This window comes from Canis lupus, chromosome X (genome assembly GCF_048164855.1).
Source record: "Canis lupus baileyi chromosome X, mCanLup2.hap1, whole genome shotgun sequence".
NCBI classification, from domain to species: Eukaryota; Metazoa; Chordata; class Mammalia; order Carnivora; family Canidae; genus Canis; species Canis lupus.
The window spans coordinates 95,932,519-95,953,433 of NC_132876.1; the positions used below are offsets into that span (position 1 = coordinate 95,932,519).

General features: G+C 34.7%; 1 pseudogene; it reads left to right on the forward strand.

The window, feature by feature from the left end:
* The first annotated feature begins 1,130 nt into the window (after window positions 1-1,130).
* Window positions 1,131-17,810, forward strand: LOC140628553 (small ribosomal subunit protein eS8 pseudogene; annotated as a pseudogene).
* The last annotated feature ends 3,105 nt before the right edge of the window (window positions 17,811-20,915 follow it).

A 20,915-nucleotide genomic window follows, 5' to 3' on the forward strand; every position in this document is an offset into this window, starting at 1 on the left:
TAGTCTACCTGAGGGGTCCTAGAGGGTGATCCTCTTGTTTCTGAGAATATTAAGTTCTGTATGTTAGAAGATGCTCAGTCCCAAATTTATATAAACCAGAAATATGTGTAGAAGGCCCCAACATTGACCACCAAAACATAAATGAAATAAAAGGAGGGGGCAGAATGGTAATGAAGAGAGAATATAATCTCACGGAAAGAACCAGCAGGTATACCACTTGGTTTTGAGTGCATCTTGGTCATGTTTTAGAAGGTATTAACTTCTGCCATTGTAGAACAAAATGAGGCAGAGAAAAGAAAAAACAGAAAACAAAAGAACATAAGTCATATACCTCCCAAAATTATGTTGAGTATGTTGAAGGGAATCTCAAAGTGGAAAATATACCTAAGATCTGTAATTGTAGAAATATGAGAGTCAAAAAGGAAGATACCTAAAAATGAAGAGGTGGTAAAATATTGTAGTTAAGATTGGAAAAGAAGAAAAATATTGGAAATATTTAGTCCAATATAAAAATGAGCTGTACTGGAAAAAGGGGGGAAATAGGAGGGGTAGTCTCTAGTACTGTAAATCCTTTGACTTGCCCTGGAACTTTCCAGAGCTGCTTGGTCAAGAACTTGCTCTTCCCCTGTCCTTCCTGCTGGTCTTCTGGGAGAGGGGCCTGCTGTGCTGATTCTCAGGTGTGTGCACCTGGGGGAGCTGCCCCGCCCCCTGCCAGGTGCACGGCTCAGTGGGAGCTGTTTATCCTGTGAGGCCCCTGTTCCCTGGTCGCCCCGCCTCTCCCAGGCACAGGGTAACAGCAGGAGGAACAACCCCACTGGTGGCGGCCAGCTCTCCAGCCCTGGTGTCAGCTCCCGCAGTAACTACGACAGTTCCCAGTCTGCACTGGCCTGGATGCTCCGGGGACGGGGAGTGCTGACCTGCACAGCTCGGGGCCACCTGGAGGCAGGAGAGTCCTCACTGTCCTGTGCCCTCCCGGCCTCTGCCTGTCCTAGGGGGAGTGTAGGATCCTGGGCTGTGTCCCCCGGCGCCCTGGGATCCGGGGCCTGTGCTGCTGGAATCGCGCTCCCGGGGCCACGGCTTCCGAAGGCAGCAGGTGCAGCCCCCTCCTTCCGGAGCCACTGCCTGACCGAATGGCTTCTCCTCGAGGCCCCGCCGGGCATGCACTCCAGCCCTTTACCGAGCTCCCCCGGCGGTGTGTGGGGCGCTCTACCCGAGGCACACTTCCTCTGCTAGCAACCCCGGGAACCTGGAGGCTCCACTGCCCCTCCTGTGGTTCTGCCCAGTTTCCCTTCTGAGCACCTCTCCCCTTGGGAAGAATCCGGGGCAGATTGTTAAAGTTCCTGCTTCTCCGGGGCTGGGCTCTCCTGTCCTCTCCTGCCCGGCCCCTTGTGGAGGCCCTCCCCCACTAGATTCTTTTTTTCTTCCGCCTTCCTACCTTGTTAGATGCACAAACTGTTCTCTCTGTAGCATTCCAGCTGTTCTCTCTTTAAATCTCGGGTTGAATTTGCAGGTGTTCAGGGTTGAAAGTTATCTAGGTAAATTGGTGGGGCCGGGTGAGGTGAGGACCCTACTCCTCCGCCATCTTGCCCACCCCCTTCCAACAAACATATTTTAAAATTACATGTGGATCAAAAAAGAATCCTCAAGAAAATTTAAAAATACTTTGAACTATAGGAAAGCAAATGTACAACTTATCAAATTTTGTGAGGTACAGTAAAAACAGTGCTTAGAGGAATTTTATAGACTTGAATGCAAACATTAGAATTGAAGAAAGTTATAAAATGAATGTTCTAAGCTTCCACCTTAGGAAACTAGAAGTAACAATAAATTTACCACAAGTAAGAAAAATAATTTTTAAAATAAGATTTAGAGCAGAAATCAATGAAATTGAAAATAAGAAATCAGTACTTTAAATGTGCTAGTATTATAGATCTTAAAAACTCTCACCATATGCACACACACACAACTATGTGAAGTAATGGCTATGTTAATTATCTTGATTGTGGTAATAATTTCATAAGGTATACATATATAAAAACATCAGGCTGTATACAGTAAGCCAACCAAACCATAAGCTTCTTCTTTGAAAATATTGATAAAATTGATAAAACTCTACCCAGATTAACTAAGAAAAAAAACAAGACATAAATTGCTAATATCAGAAATCTAAGAGAAGCCATCATTACTAATCTAAAGGACACTAAATGATTAAAAAATATTATGAACCATTCTATAACCATAAATCTGGTAACCTAGATTTTGTCTAATCATAAAAAAAATCACAAGGGAGAAATAATCTGAAGACGTTGATTTTTTTCAAAGAAATTCAATCAATAATAACCTTTTCAAAAATACAGCACTATAGAACAGTTCACAAAAAAACAGAATACACATTCCTAGTGTGATCATCCCCAAATCCCTGCCATATCTGAACCTGGTTTGATGCTTGCATGATCTTTTCCAACCGTGTTTTTGTCTTTTACTGTGACTTTTAATTTTTCTTGAATGCCACATATGATGTATTGAATAAAAGGAATTGAAGAAAATAGTCCTTTAGTGTTAGGTTTTAGATTTATCTGGCTAGGCATTAGGCTGTACCTGAGGGTGTCAGAAATTAGTTTCCTCTGGTGTTATTGTTTTTGCCTTCCCTGTTGTCTTAGAGTTTCCCTAGAAACTTACTCTTTTTTTTTCTTAAATCAGTCTGAGACATGCTATTCTTTCTATTGTATTCTCCTATTATTATTGTTATACAGGACCCCTACTGATGTTGTGGTAAAATGTGGGAGGAGAAGTGTTCTTATAGTCCTATGATTGGGTCTTAGACTATTAGTGAACCTTTGTTCTGGTATGTGACCCTCACAAGTGTTTCTCAGGTACTACCACTCCTTTATCTGAAATGGAAATTTAGAGGGGGCTGAAGTTGGTTTAATCCTTCCCCCACAAAGAAGGCTTGATGGGGCTGGACTTAGGTAGTTAGACTCTAGTAAAATTGATACTCTGGAAGGTGAACCTTGTTAAGAACAAAGAAGTTTTGGGTGAATTTCAAAAGACTATTTTTTTCTCCTCCACTTACTGGAAGCTTAAGAAGATTTTCTTCTGATCTTCACTGTAAAAACCCAGGAGATCCTTGAAGTAAAACTCACCAAAGTATGGGGACCAATACTGGAGTTTTTAACCTTCAACTGTGTCTACCTTGGGTCTCCAGCAATTCATCATAGTAGCATATGTTTGCCTACTTGGTACTAGTTCCCATATTTGTTTCTGCTCCTGAACTTCTGCTCTCTTAAGTTATGATTCTTTGTATGTAGCTTCGTGTCTCTTCAATGGATTCTGTAGTTTGCTCTGTGGCCTTGATTCTCTGATGAGTCTAAGAAGAGGTGTTCATTTTCAGATTGTTCAGATTGTAAGATGTTTTTTCTTGTTGTGAGGATTGGAGTGATGGCTTCGAAACTCCTTAGATGCCAGAACAGAAACTAGAAGTCTCTATTTTTTTTTAAAATCATCATTTCTTCAACTCAGAGTTACATGAAGATCACTTTTTATATTGTCACCTTTAGTAGCCTTCTGTTGTTATTTCATAGATGCTTCAAATTCTCCTATATTCGAGGAACTTTGTACTTCTTATTGTTTTATTTTCTTCTTCTATTTCAGAGTTTCTTAATCTTAGCCCTCTAGACATTTGGGGCAAGATAATTAGTTGTCCTGGGGGGATATTTTGTGAATTGTAAGATGTTTAGCACCATCTCTGGCCTAAAGGGTTTTAGCACCATCTAATAGATTCCTGCAGCACCTCACTAATTGTGATAATCAAACTATTAGCGTACATTGCAGAATATCCCTTGGGAGAAAATTATACCCGGTTGAAAGCCACTGTTCAATCTATATTGTCTCTTCATTTTTTAATTTTCTTTTCTAGATTTTTTTTGTCTTGGTCTCATTTGTTAAGGCTTTCTTAAAAATCTTGGAAGCTTTAAAAGAATGAGGACTTAAAAAGCCAATTGTAAGCCTTAAACATTTGAGTGGGCCTTATTGAGCAGAGTGCTTTATGATGATGAAAGTGGTTGACCATTGATGGGTCTTTTCCTGGATCCATTCAGTTTTTCCAAAGATAAATTTTCTCATATCCATCTGGCACATAGATGTACCTGGCTACAGTAACTTCTTTTCATTTCACCCTTAAAACTTTGTGCTCCACTAATTTTTCTAAATCACAGCTCTAATCAAGTTATTCCTTGTTTAAAACTTCAGTGATTCTTCACTACCCAGAGAAGTAACAATGGTGCTCTTGACTTTTAGGTCAATGTTCAGTATGACAAATCATTCCATTTTCTACATTTATTTACCACTATTTACCTGATGTCAAATAGAACCTGTGCTCTTCCTGCCTCCAGAGCTTTGGTTCCTATTGTTTCTTACTGGTGGAGCTACTTTTCTCTTTCAGAAAATCCTAACCTTTCCTTTGAACACCATTTGAAATGCCATGTTTTAAATGCCATGTCATTTTTCTAAATCTTTTTATTTACTTGTGATAACTCCCTTCTCTGAACGTTGTCATACTTTTATTCTATATTTTGTTTCATTTGCAAAATATGATATTTTGCTTTATATCACAGTTATAAATTGTGAACTCATTATTCTCCTGGATTATAAAATCTTTGAGGACAGGGTTCAATCATTTTTATATGTTCTGCACCATATAGTACAGAATCTCACACATAGATGGTACTAAAATATGTTGGTTGGATATAAATTTTTAAAAATCTATATCAATGACAGCAAAAATGCCATTGTCTTTCATGAAGACTTCCTGATTATTCAAGATTTTTTTTCTATTTCTCTCTAGTCTGAAATTCTATAGTACCCAGTCTCTGTACCAGTTGTTTCAGCAGTTAATTACTTATTTAATGGTACCATGTGTCATCCCTGGTAGTTTAAAAGTTGCTTGAGGGCTGGGGCAGTTTTCATTATCTCTTTTGTATTCTTTATAGTGCCTTGAATACATAAGTGGATTCATGAATACTTGTTGAATTAGATTGAACATAGTAGTCTTTCATATTTCTTTCAAAATGCCACACATTTGGCATGCAAATTAAGCATCAATAAATTAGCGACGATTGTGAAAATATCCTGAAAGTTGCCCATAAAATTCAGCTTCTTTAGAGGAATATTTTTCTCATCAAGATAGGCTACTAACTCCATTCCAGCTTCATTTACTCTAAAATGATTTATTACAAAGCTAGAATTTGGTGTACACACTATTATTCTGTATAACCAACCATTTGTTCATCCTTCAAGTCTTTATTTCAAAAGGATTTTTCCCATTACTCATTTCTTTGCACTTTTCAAAATATAAGTATTGTACCTGCTATTTTGCCTTTGCCTTCTTTATTGGCAGGATTCCAATCACAGTGAATTATCGTCAAAATAAGAAGTATATTTGTCAGTCAAGAGAAAAACTACATGTAAATAAGTCTTCCTTAAAGTTTCACATATTTCCCAATGTGAGAAATACATTTTCAGGAAGTAATGTAGAATCTGGTTACAGAGAGGAATATGGTTCCCTCTTTTTTTTTTAAAGATTTTATTTATTTATTCATGAGTATACACAGAGAGGAGAGAGAGAGAGGCAGAGACACAGGCAGAGGGAGAAGCAGGCTTCACACAGGGAGCCTGATGTGGGACTCGATCCAGGGTCTCCAGGATCACACCCCGGGCTGCAGGCGGCGCTAAACCGCTGAGCCACTGGGGCTGCCCAAGATTCCCTCTTTAAGCATTCATCTGACATTTATGTTTTATAGGTTTATATGTGACTTCAGAGTTGATCAGGGCAATACTAATACTATTCCTCCCTCTTGAAGTTGATAGTTATTGAAAGCATTATAATGAACAGAAACCTCTATTATTTTTTACAGAAAATTAATATTTTTATTTTATTCATTTATTTTTTTACAGAAAATTAATAATTAAAAAACTTCATAGAATTTGCTTTATTATTTTAATGAAGGCAGTGAACTTATATAAATCTAGAAGCTAACTATGAGGCTTTATTATCAATTATTAAATCATCACATTGTGATCATCAGAATTTTTAAATTACTAATTACTTCTTAATCTGATATGTCCCAGGTGTTAACATATGGTCTAGACAATAAAAATAGCTGAACAATATATATGACAGAAAATCACTGACCACACTAACCCGTTTTTTTGACATATATGCCACTTTCTAAAATCATGTCAGTCTATTTTACAAAGGACCAGAGTAGCTCCAAATCATTACTCCTCAATTAGCATTAATATGCCAGATACTTTTACCGATATATTTATTATACACACACACAGAAAAAACTCAAGGTTTTCAAGGTTTTTATTTCAAGATTTCAAGAGGAAGCTGCAGGGAAATTTGCCAAAGGTATTTGAAAATACCACTGTGGAATCTTCAAATTTAAAAGAGAAGAATGGGAAAAGTATAAAATTAATTTTATTGTTTTCTAGTGATGACCACGATGTTTAAGTGTAAACACTTCATAAAAAATGGGCCTCATTTTCATTATCATTTTAATATGCTTTCAGACATATGCAGTATTATTGCTATATTACTAATGGTGTTCTTTCAAGCCTGCCTTCACACCCAATGCTTTTAAACTGCTATTATAATGCTTTTTTATAACAATTTCTATTTAAATGCAAAGTCCTATGGGGCTAAGCATTGCTGGCTTTTTCTTTTTATGTGCATTTTTAGAATACAATTCAACTTAACATTTCCTCCATTTATTGATTTTATGATGAAAATAAAATGCTTTAAAATATTTTGTAAATAATATTATTTTTATATTTACTGCAAAATATCAGACTGGAAAATTAACATATAACTAAACATTTTACAATTATTGGAACTTTTTAAAGATTATTACTCACTCCTGTCTCTTACTGTTCCAAGCAAAACCTTTATTTCATCATAATGTCTGAAATGTATCTCTTCAGAGAATATATACTTTCATATTGCTTTAAAATACTATTCTCTTTATAGCTGTGAGCATCCATAAGATTGTACTTTGGCTTGTTGTATGAGGCTCAGATTTTCACTATGTGAATTCTTACTTGCTGGTAACTTTTAATTAGCTATGTAGGTAGACCAAAACACTAATAAAAACTTCAGTTAGAACAAAAGTTCTGCCTTAATCTGGTGTTTTGAAATTTAAAAAATTTTACTCTGTCCCTTCCCCTTCTGTTTGGGCTTCTATAAGGCACTGCATAATACAGTTTGTTTCCCATTCCTTATTAATCTTCATATTGGAAGTCTCCATCATTTCCTAAATTTGCATTCCATGTCCAGTTTCATCGCTAGCCTATCTTAGCTCTCATTCTTTTAAAGACTGGAGAAATAGTAAAACAAAATTTATGAAGAAGAAAATGGAGGGGGGTGAGAAGAGGCAAGGTGGTGGAAGAGTAGGGACCCTCGTTCCATCTGGTCCCCCAAACTTACCAAGAAAATGGAGAGCAAAGAAGATGGCAAAAACAGAGGGAGATTATAGAATGCTTGAAGTAAAAAGAGAGCCTTAGAACTTTCAATTTTGCCTTAAGATGGAGTAAACTCATTCCATTGCATTTCTCTCACTATATACAGCTATGAAACCTGGATAGAAAAAAAAATTAAAAAAAAAAAAAGAAACCTGGATAGAATGCATAAGGCAGGTATTTGAGCTTTCTAAAAAGTAAATATTAACAGTCAGGTTAGGGAAAATGACTGGAATCTGAAATGCCCCCAAACTGGTGGTGAATTTACCATTTTCTCTTTACCAGTATCTCCCAGTCTGAAATTAATGAATCCAAGTGGCACCAAAATGCAGAAAAAAGAGACCTGAGAAGCCTTCTAATTCTAGCTAAAGGAGAATGAAAGGAAACTCCTAAAGTTCAGAGAGAGGGGAAAAATCCCTCATAAATATATATTTTATTTTCTCTCTTCTTTCTCTCTCCAATCCCCAAGTAATTCTATGGTGGTTGTGGCAGCAGGAGCCAAAACTCTGATTAAGGGGAACCTTCATTTCTATTCAGTGGATTTGTGGTTCCAAGAGTATGAGGACAAAATTTGTTCCCCATTTTCTCGTTCTTCCTATAACTTGGGCCCTCTCAGATAGGGACAACTGCATAAGTGTATAGTAGAGTCAGGAAATCGAAGCCCAACTTTCTGGACAGAGGAGTGAAAAGAGGAGCCTTGGGGAAAAGAGGAGGAATCACTGAGAGAGAGTAGTTGGGACAGTGAACTCATAACATTGTTTATGAAATTCTAGGTTCACCCTTAAATGGCTCATGCAGTGGATCTGTTCCTATTCAACACAGCAAAAACTTTGAACACTAAACTAATAGACCAAAGCTCAGATTCCAGATTGATGGCACATGGTAGATGAATCAGAACAGTACCATAAATACTTTGAAAACTGTATTGTCATTGGAACCATATTGGAACCATTGTCATTGGAACAGAATGTGAGAAGGAAAGATGAGATTGAAAAAACAGGTTGGCTAGGTTCTAAAACAAAAATATCAATGTTATTCTTGGGATTTAAATAAGACTCAGTGTTTCATAATATGTTCAAAATATCTAAGATACATAAGTGAGTTCAATATCAATGCACAGGGAACAGAAGCAAATGCCAAAATGACACAGATTTGGAATAATCTGACAAAGATTTAAAATAGCTATTACAAAAAATGACATAGGAGGCAATCACAAACTCTCTTAAAACTAGGGATATCTCAGAAAAATTCAAATCTAAAAAGGAATCAAATGGAAAGTTTAGAACTAGAAGTGCTTTAAGGAAAGAAGGAAGGAAGGAAGGAAGGAAGGAAGGAAGGAAGGAAGGAAGGAAAAGAAAGAAAAGAAAAGAAAAGAAAAGAAAAGAAAAAAAGAAAGAAGAAAAGAAAAAAAGAAAAGAAAAGAAAAGAAAAGAAAAGAAAAGAAAAGAAAAGAAAAAGAAAAGAAGGAAGGAAGGAAGGAAGGAAGGAAGGAAGGAAGGAAGGAAGGAAGGAAGAAAAAGAAGGAATGGAAGAAAAGAAGAAAGTAAGAAAAAAAGAAAATATAGAAAAGATGAAAACAAAAAAACCCAAAATTTACTTGATAGAAAAAAAAAAACAGAATGGAAATAATGGAAGAAACAGTGAACACAAGTAAATCTATAATTATATCAAAAAAATTAAAGTCTTACTCCTCTAACTTGAACGATTATCAAACTAGAAAAAATCCTAGCTGTATGTTGCTCAAAAGAGACAACCATTAAATGTAAGTAAGAAATAAGTTTTATTTTATTTTCTTAAAGATTTTATTTATTTATTCATGAGAGCCACACACACACAGAGGCATAGACATAGGCAGAGAGAGAAGCAGCCTCCATGCAGGGAGCCTGATGTGGGACTTGATCCCGGGACTCCAGGATCATGCCCTGGGCCAAAAGCAAGCACTTAACCACTGAGCCACCCAGGCATTCCAAGAAATAAGTTTTAAATAAAATAATAAAAGTATGTGATGAAAATATTCAACAATAAACTTGTAGAGCTACAAAAATTTCAAATAAAATTGTCTTAAAGTTAAGAATTGTTATTAACTATAAAGAAAGATATCATAATGATAAAATGGTCAATCAACTAAGAACATATAACTATTCAGAATTTTTATGATTTTAATTACGTATTTTAAAAACAGAGAGAAAGAAAATGACAAAATTAAAAAGACAAACTTCAGAATCAGAATGGGGGATGTTAGCAGATGTCTCTCAATACCTGTTAGGCAAAAAATCAGTAAAGATAAAAAAAACTCACGGGACAATTATCAGATTTTATTTAATTTGCCAGAGCACCTGTAGGAAAAACATCTTAGCAAAGCATGTTTTTCTGAGATTATAACATTTATAAATTTTCTAAAATTCATTATATGCTCAGTTATGAAACAGTTTCCAATAAATTTTATAGGAGTAACATCATGCTGAGTATATATATTATCTATACTTAACTGAATTAATAAAAAAACTTAAAAATAATAACAAAACCTCCAGTGCTTTAAAAATTAGGCACGACATCTCTATATAACCCGAGATTCATAGAAGAGGACGAAATATGAAGTAGACCATAATATGAGCTAATGATACCGGAAATATATTTCAGTCAAACTTGTTCAATGCAGCTATAGCAGTGTGTAGAAAAAAGTTAATAGCTTTAAAATGCATACACTAGAAAGCTATAAAAGTTAAAAATGAATTATGTATATAGTAAATAAACTGCACAGCAAAAAATGTAAGAAATAAGTTAGACATGAGCAAAAATTAATAAAATAGAAAACAATATAAAATACATGAAATTAGCAAAGCTAAGAGTTGGTTTTTGGAAATTTCTAATACAATTTATAACAGCTTGTCACAACTGACCAAGAAACAACAAAAGAGGCACGGACTTCCAATATCAGGAATAAGAACGGGAGTAATACTACACGTCATACAGATGTTATTGACACAAAAAGTATAAATGGATTTATGTCATAAATCCTATACTATTTAAATATACATGTGCTTTCCCCCAGTATATACATGTTATTTTTTTCTTTTCTTTTTCAATGCATGTATATACCTTTTCAAAGTGAGAAATGCCCACAGGCTCATCTAGTTACCAAATCTAGCTTGAAACAAATGATGTTTGGTTTTTGCATTTAATTGTTAAGTTCAGATGTGGCTTCTTTACCTAAAGAAGATAAATTTCAGGGTGCCTGGGTGGCTCAGTCAGTTAGGCTTCTGCCTTTCTTTCAGGTCATGATCTCAGGGTCCTGGGATAGAGATGAAACCTTGGGCTCTCTGCTCAGTGGGGAGTCTGCTTCTCCCTATCCCTCTGTCCCTCCCCCCTGTTCACACTCTCTCTTAAATGAATAAAATCTTAAAATAAAATAAAATAAATAAAATAAAATAAAATAGATAAATTTCCCACCCCCAACTTACTCATTATACAATGATGGAGAAGGAATAAAGCAGCTTCATTTGAAGTGGAAGGGGAAGGGACTCACAGTTATTGTTGGTCCACAGTATGTATCATAACTTACTGGAAAGGATTAGTATTGATTTCCTCTCTTCAGTAGGATAAGCTATTTGCTGATGTGATGGATTAATTATATTAATTGATTTTTTAATATTGAGTTAGCCTTTTATATCTGGAATAAATCCTACTTGATCATCCTGTATTATTTATTTTATACATTGTTGAAGTCAATTTGCTAATATTGTGTTGAGGGTTCCTGCATCTATGTTCACTGCAGATATTGGTCTGCTCTTTTCCCTTCTTGTAATGTTTTTATGAGGTTTTGGTATTAGAGAAATGCTGGCCTTGTAGAATTACTTAGAAAGTATTCCCTCGGGATCCCTGGGTGGCGCAGCGGTTTGGCGCCTGCCTTTGGCCCAGGGCGCGATCCTGGAGACCCGGGATCGAGTCCCACATCGGGCTCCCGGTGCATGGAGCCTGCTTCTCCCTCTGCCTGTGTCTCTGCCTCTCTCTCTCTCTCTCTCTCTCTCTCTCTCTGTGACTATCATAAATAAATTTAAAAAAAAAAAAAGAAAAAGAAAGTATTCCCTCTGCTTCCATTAGCTGGGAGAGATTGTGAAGAATTGGTATGATTTCTTAAATTATGGTGGAATTTATGGTGAAACCATCTGGGCCTGGTACTTTGTTTTGGAAGGTAATTATTAAGTCAATTTCTTTCATAGATATAGGCTTATTTAGAGTAGATATTTCTGCTTGTTTGAATTGTGGTAGCTATCTTTTTCAAATAATTTATCCATTTTATCTAGATTATCAAATTTGTGGGACTAGAGTTGTTCAGAATATTCTATTATCCTTTTAATAATTTGGGATCAGTAGTAATATCTTCCTTTTTCTGATATTAGGAATTTGTGTCTTTTTGTTTTTTTACTCTGGATTAGCCTGGCTGGAATTTTTATCACTATCCTGAATCTTCTCAAAGCACAAATTTTTGGTTTTACTAATTTTCTATTGATTTCCTGTTATCAATTTCATTTATTTTTGCTATATTTACTCTTTGCTTTATATTTATATGTCTCTTCTTCCTCTAGTTTCTTAAGGAGAAAGCTTGGACCGTTAATTTTAGATACTTGTTCTTTAATAATATATGCATTTGATATTATAAATTTCACCTTAAACACACTGTTTATCAATCACACACATTTCGATGAGTAGCGATTTCACCTTCATTTAGTTCAAAATAATTTTAAATTTCTCTTAGGACTTCTTTGACCCATTTGCTACTTAGAAGTGTGTTGTTTACTCTCCAATTATTTTGGGACTTTTCCAGCTATCTTTCTGTTATTTTGTAGCTTAATTCCATTGTGGTCTGAGAGTATGATTTCTCTATTTAAAAAGTTTCTTGAAGTGTGTTTTATAACCAGAAGGTGGTCTATTTTGTTGAACGTTCAATGTGAGCTTGAGAAAAATGTGTATTTTCCTGTTGTTGGATGAAGTGTTTTATAAATGTCAATTAGATACAGTTGATTGATGGTGCTGCTCTATTCAACTGTAACCTCACTGATTTTCTGCCTGCTGGTCTGTCAATTACTGATAGAGAGGTGTTGAAGTCTCCAACTATAATAGCAGATTCATCTATTTTTCCTTGCAGTTCTATCAGTTTTACCTTACTCATTTTGACATTCTCCCATTAAGCACATGCACATTAAGATTGTTATGTTATATCATTTTGGGGAAATGACCAGTTTATCATGATAAAATATCTCTTTTTATTCCTGATAATTTCCCTTGTTCTAAAGTATGCTTTATTTGACATTTTTATAGCTATGCAAGTTTTTTTTTTTTGGTTAGTGTTAGCATTATGTATCTTTCTCCATCCTTCACTTTTAATATAGCTATATCTTACATTTAAAGTGGATTTCTTGTAGACAACATGTAGTTGGGTTTTGTCTTTTTAATCCATTCTTTAAGTCTCTTTTTTTGGCATATGTAGAATATCACTGTCTAAAATGATTATTGATTTAGTTGAATTAATATGTACCATATTTGTAAATATTTGCTATTTTCCTTATTTTTGTCCACTTTTTTGTTTCTTTTGTTTTGAGTATTTTATATAATTCCATTTTTTCTCTTCTATAAGCTTGTCAATTACAGTTCTTTTGAAGATTTTTTGTGGTTGCTCTAGCATTTATAATACATGTACATTTATGAATAATTTAAGTTCACTTTCATATGACACTCCACCACTTAATGGCTAGTGCAGGTACTTTATAGCAGAGTATTTCCAATTTGTCCCTCTTATCTCTTAAAACATTGCTGTCATTAATTTAAGTTATCCATAAGCTATAATTATTCAATACATTGTTGAGATAGTGATTATGAAGAGTTAATTCTGTTAAATCAAATAAAGGCAAGAAAAAATAAAACTTTAATTTATCCTCATGTAGTCCTTCTCTAATGTGTTTCTCTTTTTTTTAAAAAAAGACTTTATTTATTTATTCATGAGACACACGCAGAAAGAGAGAGAGAGAGAGAGAGAGAGAGAGAGAGAATGGCAGAGACATAGGCAGAGGGAAAAGCAGGCTCCATGCAGGGAGCTCGATGTGGAACTTGATCCTGGGACTCCAGGATCATGACCTGAGCTGAAGGAAGACGCTTAACTGCTGAGCCACCCAGGCATCCCTGTGGTTTCCTTTTTCACGTGGTTTTTAGTTTTTGACCTATGTCTTATTCCTTCTCTTCGAAGAATATATTTTAACCTTTTTTACAAGGCAGGTCTACTGGACAAAATCTCTGTTTTTGTTTGTGTGAGAAAGCCTTTAATTTTCCTTCACTTTTTAATTTTTTAAAAATCTAGTTGAAATTCACATAACATGGAACAATTTTAAACTATACAATTCAGTGCATCACCCGAAAGGGAATTTCCATACCCTTAAAATAGTCAGTCTTTATCCCGCCCCCCAATCCCTGGCCCCTGACAGTCACTAATCTGCTTTTTTTGTCTATAGAGTTACCTACACTGGAAATTTTCTATAATGAAAGCAAATTATATATTTCGATTTTGGTCTTCATTCTTTCATTTAGCATAATGTTTTTAAGGTTCATACATTCTATTGTGTTGAATTGGTACCCTACTGCTTTGCTGAATTCATTTGTTAGTTCTAACAATTTTTTTGAAGACTTTTTGGGTTTTCTATATATAAGGTTATATCATCTACAAACAGAGATAATTTTACTTCGCTTCCATTTTGGATGCTTTTTCTTTCTTTTTCTTGCCTAATTACTCTGTCTGGAACTTCCAGTACTATGTTGAATAGAGAGCAGGCATCCTTGCCTTGTTCTGGATTTTATTGGAAAATCTTTCAGCCTTCGAGTATGATGTTTGCTATCAAGTGTTTATATAGGGCTTTTATTATGTTGATTAGTTTCCTTATATTCCTACTTTATTTCATGTTTTTATCATAAAAGAATACTGAATTGGGGATCCCTGGGTGGCACAGCGGTTTGGCGCCTGCCTTTGGCCCAGGGCGCGATCCTGGAGACCCAAGATCGAATCCCACGTCGGGCTCCCAGTGCATGGAGCCTGCTTCTCCCTCTGCCTATGTCTCTGCCTCTCTTTCTCTCTCTGTGACTATCATAAATAAATAAAAAAAATTTAAAAAAGAATACTGAATTGGATCAAATGCTTTTTATGTACCAGTTGAGATTTTTTTTTCTCTTCATTCTGTTGATGTGGCATATTCCATTGATTAATTTTTGTATGTTGAACCATCCTTGCATTTTAGGAATAAGTCCCACTTAGGTCTGGTGTATAATCCCTTTAATATGCTGCTGAGTTCTGTTTGCTAGTACTTTTGGAGGGTTTTTGCATCAATGTTCATAAACAATATTGGTTTATAATGTACTTTCCTTCTAATATTTTTGTCGGCTTTGGTATCATGGGAATGCTGGCTTTATAGAATGAGTTAGCACATGTTCTCTTCAAGTTTTTTGAAAGACTTGCAAAACATTATTATTAATTCTTCTTTAAATGTTTGGTAGAATTTGCCAGTGAATCTGTCAGATCCAAGGCTTTTTGTTACTGGTAAATTTCTGATTACTGATTTAACCTCCCTACTAGTTATAAGTCTATTCTGATTTTCCATTTCTTTGTATTTTATTAATGGTAGGTTTCTGTTTCTAAGAATTTGTCTACTTCATCCAAGTTCTCCAATTTGATTTTTATTGATTTTCTCTATTGTTTTTCTGCTCTCTATTTGATTTATCTATTTTCTAATCTTTATTATTTATTTCCTTCTTCTAGCTTTGGTTTCATTTGTTCTTAATTTTTTAGTTCTATCAGACTATCCACATTTAACCAAAGCACCCCTCTCTTTTATGGATGTTTCAAGAAAGAGACAGCACATGACAATACCCTGAAATTTCCTCTGACTTCTTATTATATGTCATCATCTGGCATGTAGGTTGAATCACAGGATATAACAGGAGAAAATTTGACCACATGTTTTGCTCCATATAAAAAGAGTAACAGGTTTCTCATCCTGATATGACTGGGTCACCACTTGCTTTCCTTTATCTATACTCCACAGTTTAGGGACTGTTATTTATACCACCTAATTTTTAGTAATCAAGGTATTTACCAAATATGAAATGTTTATCTAAAATTAATAGCAAATACTACTATTAGTGGCTTAAATAATAAAGACCTCTATATACAATCAGAAAACTGTAATTCTTTTTAGAACCCTCCAGAAATTTTCCCCTGACTTCTCATTGACTAGCATTTTGTCACAAATAAATCTATAAAATAATCACCAGCAAAGGACTATGAGATTGGCACACATTATTAAGATCAATCATGATTCATCCTCTGTGGCCGTATATACATCTCCTCCCTTCCCTGGGCATATTTGCTGACTTAACACAATTTAGATTTTATAAAATTATGTTGAATGAGGGAATGGCCATTAGGTAAGCAACCAACTCTACATCAAGCATATATTTCCTTTGATTTCTTTAGATCACAGTCTCCTGAGTTTTCTCCCATTTCTCTAACTGCTCATACTTATTTTATGAGTCTTGCTTCTGCTTAACTCTTAAACTCTTAAATGCTGCTATTTAGCTCTTACGCTGACTTTTGCTTTTTATCTCCATTTTCCTATTCTATAGACTATTCTACAATATCCTCATCTAGTCTCATGTTTTCAGTTGCCTCATAAGTACAAACAATTGCTATATATATATATATATATATATATATATATATATATATATATTTTACTATTAGGACTGTATACTCAGCTCACTACTGAATATCTCTAACTGAATAATAGGCATCTCAAACTCATGAGGACCAAAACTAACAACTATTTTCTTACAAAACCTATTTCTTCTCTTGTCACTCTAATAGCAATTCATTAAACTGTCCAATAAAGAACCATAAGTGTCATTTTACATTCCTATCTTTCCTCAGTCTCTACATTGAGATAATTACCAAGTCAGGATAAATCTAGTTTTAAAAAGGTGAGAGAAGTTATAGAGTAAGAAATAGATCTAGTAATAAGTCTAAGAAATGTTAATATCTAAAGAATAGCCATGGAGATGAACTACAAAAGAATGCATTGTAATTATAACTAATAATGTACTGTATAATTGAAATTTGCTAGGAGAATAGAACTTAAGTGCTCTCCTCACACACATAAAATGGAACTATGTGAGGTGATGGATATATTAGTTGATTATGGTAATTATTACACAAGGTATATTTACTTCAAAACACCATATTGTGCGCTTTAAGTATATTAACTTTTTTGTCAAACTTATCCAATAAAGCTAAAAAAAATGAAGAATATACCTAAGTGACAAAAAACAGATATAAAGAGAAAAATATGATGTTCTGGAAGAAAATGGAAAAGGACCTTCAAGAAGGTAGAAATAACTCTTGCAGCCAGAGCCAATAGGGGTGGGCATCTCTCAGGACAAGTGGTGCACACGCTGCAAGACCAGGAGTGAGATAAAAACTACCACAAGAAGTGGAAATAGGTTGTAGTGCCTTGCTGCCAACACAAAGATTGGCCCCCACCGCACACACACTGTCCGTATTTGGGGAGTCAATAAAAAGTACTATGCCTTGGAGCTAGACATGGGGAACTTCTGGGGCTCTGAATGTTTTATGTGCAAAATAAGGATTATTGGTATTGGTTACAGTGTATCCAACAATGAACTGGTCTGCACTAAGACCCTTGTGAAGAACTGTATTGTGACTGACAGCACACCCTACCAACAGTGGTAGCAGTCTCATTACGCACTATTCTTGGGCCTCAAGAAGGAGGCCAAGTTGACTCCGGAGGAGGAAGAGTTATTTAAAAAAAAAAAATGATCAAAGAAAATTCAGAAGAAATATGATGAAAGGAAAAAGAACACCAAAATCAGCAGCCTTCTGGAGGAGGAGTTCTATCAGCACAGGCTTCTTGTATGCATCACTTTAAGACTAGTCCAGTGTGGCCAAGCAGATGGCTATGTGCTGCTGGGCAAAATGCTAGAGTCCTAACTGTCGAAAATCAAAGCTTGGAAAGGCAAATAAATCTTCCTCCTATCTTTGATCATGTCATACAAGTGTTTATTGTTCTTTTTTTTTTTAAAAAAAAAGATTTTATTTATCCATTTATAGAGACACAAAGACGCAGGCAGAGGGAGAAGCAGGCGCCATGCAGGGAGCCTGACGTGGGACTCGATCCTGGGTCTCCAGGATCACAGCCCGGGCTGCAGATGGCGCTAAACTGCTGCGCCACCAGGGCTGCCCGTGTTTATTGTTCTGAAAAAAAAAAGTATAGAAATAATCATTTTAAAATAAAGCAAAATAAATTAAGTACAGCAAATTACCCCTTATATTTAGCAAAAAAAAAAAAAGAAAAGAAAAGAAAAGAAAGAAAAAAAGAAAAGAAAAGAAAAGAAAAGAAAAGAAGAAAAGAAAAGAAAAGAAAAGAGAAAAGAAAAGAAAAGGAAACCTGATTTTGGTTGGCCAAAGACTGGATGCAGAAAGGAAATTTGAGGATATGGTAATTTGAATACATGTTATTTTTCTCATTTTTTAATTAAAAAATATTTTTTGAATATGTGTTCTTCTTCATCTGTTCTTCCACTCAGCTTCTTGGCTGGAAGATTTTAACTAAAATGTGCTTCATGGTAATACTTGTTGGAAATTTTAGATGTATTTACGGAGGGTTTTTTTTTTTTTTGAGTTTTTTTTTTTAATTTAAATCCAATTTGCTAACATATAGTATAACACCCAGTGCTCATCCCATCAAGTGTCCTCCTCATTGCCTGTCACACAGTTACCCCATCCCTCCACTCACCTTCCTTTCTGCAACCATTTGTTTGTTTCCCAGAGCTAGGAGGGCCTCATGGTTTGTCTCCCTCTCTAATTTTTCCCACTCAGTTCCCCTGTGGAAAGTTTTCTACAAAAGAGAATAGGTCTTAAAGTTCATTGTTTGTAATAATTCCTATTTCTCCTTTAGAGCCTGGGGTCAAAAGTACAGCTTCCCAGCTATTCCAGTGACCCAAAGTTACAGCTTATAGGACCTGGAGGCAGTGTAAATTGCTACATGCAATCCTTGAAGAAGCTACTTCATCATGGAAATACAGGCTGCCTCCAAAGCTATTTGTCCTAACAAACTAAATTGATACTAGTCAGGACACTTAAAGAGTTGACTGCCCTTCTGTTGTACTAATAAAATTTAAAAAGTATTAGATAGTTTACCTAAAATAAGATGAAAGAAAGAAAATCAATTATATCAGTCATCATAATAAATTAGAATAGACTAATTCTTCCTACATGCCAGAAATTAAAGTGATAAATATTTGGGCAAATATTAACCCTCAAACATCACTTTTGAAAGATAACACAGATATGTTGAAAAAAGAATGAGAAACAATTCACCAGACAAATATGAATAAAAATCAATCAGAAGAGGCAATATTCATATCATAAAAGGCAGCATTCAATATCAGAGCTAAAATCATTAATTATGACAAAAGAGACAGTATTCCACCACCCCCAAGATGTGGATGCTCCAGTCCCTGTAATTTGTGAATATGTTAACTTAAACTAAAAGAGAGACCTTGAAAACACAACTGAGGTTAAGGATCTGGAAAAGGGGAGATTATTTTGGATTATCTGGGATGACCCAACCTAATCACATAAATCCTTAAGAGCAGAGAACCTGTTCTCTATGTGGTCAGAGGGAGAAGTGACTACAAAAAGGATCAGAGTTATAACATTACTGACTTTGAAGATAAAGGAAGGGGGCCAGGAATCAAGTAATGTGGGTGGCCACTGGAATCTGAAAGTGTCAAAGACACTGATTTTCCCTTAAAGCCTTCAGGAAGGAATGCAGTTGATTTAAATCCAATGAAACCCATGTGGAATTTATAATCTACAGAACTGTAAGATAATAAATGTGCATCATTTTAAGCCACCGAGTTGTAGTAATTTGTTACAATAGAAATATAAAGCTTATACAGGTTTTTATAATAACACAATTAATGATCAACAGAGAATATAAAACTGCCGCAATTTTTATGTACCAAACAAAAATAGCAATAAAATATGTAAAGCAAAAACTCCTAGACAATACCCAAATTCCAGAAACATCCTAGTAAAATGTTTTAATATGTTTGTTTAAGCCAAAAAAGTAAAGTATGGTTGCTTGGGATTTAAGCAATACAATAATTTCATGAGTAGAGAGAGTGAGGGGAAGGGATTATCCTCTATTAGAAGCTAAGTTTTTCCCTATATAAGAGAGTATATATTAATTCATTTGTATAAAGCTTAAAAATATCAATTTCAAGCTTGGCTGCAAACAAAAAATGAATATATTCTCCGAAACAAATTTTTATAGGCCATATTCTCAAACCATAAAAAAATCAAATGTCAAAAGCAAAGAATCCAAAAAAAAGGACATGATCCTCTGAAAACAATTTTTCTCTACTGGGGAATAATGAATAGTCACCAGAGTATCTTATGGGTTAAAGAGAAAATATACAGATTTTGAAAGCAAATAGTATAATATAAAAATGCATTGTTTAAATGGAATTCTATTTGTTTTTTTTTAAGTCTGCATATTTCAATTACGTAACTGTATAGTTCATGTGTGGTTACTCCTGTCCTTTCAGGGTTCTTGCTATTCTCATTTTATTAAATAGTCCTTGTTTCTTTAAGATGAGTATTAATAACTTTTTTTACATGGCCCGGGAAATTTCCATCTAGTCAATTTCTGATAACCTTATTTGTATAAGGAAGGGATTACATAAAGCACTATTAGTGGTTACAACTTAAAAATGGTCACTTCAAGAGAGAAAATTTCATTTTTTGAAAAATCAAAATCTATAAAAATTTTAAATAAAAAGCAGAAATTTTTAGATAAATTTGGAATTTCTTGTAGTTTTTAAGGATGAGGGTTTTTTTTTGTCAAAAACTAATTATTAATTGCGAAGTAACCAACCATGTTTTTAACTTAAAAGAGACTGAAATAATAATAAAATAGCTTTCTCTCCCATCTCCCTAGTATCCAATAACTGTTGGAAGGTATGTGATGATCTACACAATGAGACATTTTTACACAACAGTTTTAAAAATGGTTTTGTAGAATTCTTTCAATTCACTCACAAATCACTCATCTTATGGAGTAAAATGAAAGTGTCAAAGCAGGATTGCTTCTCCTATGGGCTTTTAGAGGAATTCACTTACTGTAGAAAACATTCTTGTACAAACAGGGAAAATCATCAATTAGTGGTTTGAAATTATTCACCATGATGCTATTTTTGGTAAAGAAACTAGGAACAATGGCCTTAATATAGAAAATCTGAATGTCTTAAAACCTACTTGCCTGGTGTTTTGAGAC